Below are 2,500 nucleotides of genomic sequence, written 5' to 3'. Positions count from 1 at the left end.
ATTTGGGCGTTGAGAGTTTGCCGGGGCGATCAGAGGGGGAGGTATGTAAAACAGTCCCCCAGGAGAGGGGCCCTTAGACGGGTTAAACTCACACTCACTGCCCCCCACCACCCTGGAGCCCAGGTTGGAACGCCGCCCAACAAAGATCTGTGTGTGTGTGTGTGTGTGTGTGTGTGTGTGTGTGTGTGTGTGTGTGAGTGTGTGAGTGTGTGAGTGTGTGTGCGTTCTACCTGGTGATCAGCTTGGTAGCCAGCCATCTGCTAAATCCATGCACACGGATAAGTATTGTAGACCTGTGTGTGTGTGTGGTGGGGGATGCTTTGCTTTTGAGTTTAGCAACCTGTTTGTTAGACATTTTCATGTTTTTGTGTATAAAGTAAATCATGTTCATATGTATATCTGCAAGTGTACAAATAACGTGCACGTGTGTGTGTGTGTGTGTGTGTGTGTGCGTGTGCGTGCGTGCGTGTGCGTGCGTGCGTGTGTGTGTGTGCGCTTGCGTGCGTGCGTGCGCGTGTATTGTAAGGGTGGCCTAAATGGTCTTGTTAATGATCCCCACTTCCTCCTATTCAGCAGTCTCAGGGAATTATCAGCCCATTTAGTCCAGAGGAAAACGAAGGAGGAGAGGGGGAAAAGAGGGGAGGAGAGAGGAAAGGGGGATATAGGAAGAGAGAGAGAGAGAGACGTATATATTAGTGGTGGATGGAGGAAGGGAACCAAGATCGTAGAAGAGTGAAGAGACTGACTACCTCATTTTTTTGTTTCCTTCATCGGCATTAAAAAAGGAAACGCGTTAAAAAAAAAAAGAAATGAGGGAAAAGGCATCCGGAAAACCCACATAGGAAACACACACACACACACACACACACACACACACACACACACACACACACACACACACACACACACACACACACACACAAGAAAGGGATAGAGAGGATGGATGGAGGAGAGGGAAAGGAACGGAGGAGGAAGGGAACAGAGTGGAGGGAGTGTAAAATAGAGGCGAGTTGAGAAGCAGCAAGCCCACAATCTACACACACTGACACACACACACATATATACACACACACACATATACACACACACATTTCCCATCATTGTAACAATCTACACACACAGCATTGTAACAAGAGTGTATCAGCACTGGGGAGAAGAGGAGAGACGGACACAGCATGATGTGGCCCTGATACGGCCCTGATGTGGCCCTGATGTGGCCCTGATGCGGCCCTGATGCGGCTTTGATACGGCCCTGATGTGGCCCTGATGCGGCCCTGATACAGCCCTGATGTGGCCCTGATGTGGCTGTTATTAGGTCAGTCAGTGTGTTTGTGTGTGTGTGTGTTTCCTGCTGTAACCCACTTTTCATATGTTTCTCCCTCTCTCTCTTTCTTGTTGACAAAGTTAGACAGAGGTTTCATAAAGGAGTGTTAAACCGCTTCCTCTCTTTGTGTGTGTGTGTGTAAGGCTCTGCATGCATTTAAACTCATACATACCTTACACACCTTCATACCTTCCCATTTTACTCCTCATTCATAATGTTTATTTATGTGCCGTTAATTCTTTTTGCTCTTAGCTGAGGTTGTGGTGACATTAGCAGTGTGGGCTCTACCTGTGTGTGTGTGTGTGTCTGTGCGTGCGTGCATGTGTGTATATGTGATATTTATAATAATCTCTAGTGCATACACACATGGGCTCACTCTCAAAACCACACACACACACAGCCTTTTTTGCGGAGCTAAATCTTGTTTTTTTCTTGGTCCTCTCAGCTTTAGGGATTAAAAACAGAATCTCTTTCTCAAGCTGAGAGTAGAAAGCCACAGTGCTTTGAAACACACACACACACACATGCACATACGATACACACATGAATACATGCCCAAACTCTCCCTCTTACACACACACACACACACACACACACACAATCACAAAATACAAAATACAGCTTCTCCTCCACACATATCCAGCAATCTGACACACAGTGGGCTACACACACACACACACACACACACACACACACACACACACACACCCCCCGTTTATAACACCACACAGCATAACCTCAGACATTCAGATGCATTTCAAATGTGTCAATTTGTATCCGCAAATCATTCCTTTTATTTGACACAATGGCGATTGCACTGATGGTTCAGATATGTTGCTGCTGCATATTATGCGCTGGTAACTATTTTCATTTCTTTTATTTCAGACGATGGCAATCATTCAGATGTCGTCTCATTTGGAGCATTAGTCATTAGTGTTGTCTTACAAATATATTCAATCTCTCGTTATTGCATATTTTGGTGGGTCATTGTGCTTGTGATATGCAGTGTGTGTGTGTGTGTGTGTGTGAGAAGATTGTGTGTTCCCTTAGCCGTGATTTGTAATTGAATAGCGGGTGGTTTACTGGATAAATGTAGAGATTGCCTTTGCTTTCACACTAATTCATTTAGCAGATGCGAGTCGTAGCTAAAGCTTAAGGACTTACAATACGGTTTGA

The 2,500-nt window shown here is 45.4% G+C and overlaps 1 protein-coding gene and 1 long non-coding RNA gene across 3 annotated transcripts in view; both read left to right on the top strand.

The window, feature by feature from the left end:
* The window catches only part of taf3 (TAF3 RNA polymerase II, TATA box binding protein (TBP)-associated facto), a 66,774-nt gene that overhangs the window by 15,258 nt on the left and 49,016 nt on the right, over positions 1–2,500 (top strand). The gene's annotated exons all lie outside the window — the stretch shown is intronic.
* Positions 1–2,500, top strand: part of LOC121697271 — a 15,385-nt gene that overhangs the window by 12,344 nt on the left and 541 nt on the right. The window lies entirely within an intron of this gene.

Source organism: Alosa sapidissima, chromosome 22 (genome assembly GCF_018492685.1).
Source record: "Alosa sapidissima isolate fAloSap1 chromosome 22, fAloSap1.pri, whole genome shotgun sequence".
NCBI classification, from domain to species: Eukaryota; Metazoa; Chordata; class Actinopteri; order Clupeiformes; family Clupeidae; genus Alosa; species Alosa sapidissima.
The sequence above is the reverse complement of the archived record's forward strand: the minus strand, read 5'-3'. Positions and strand labels throughout refer to the sequence as shown.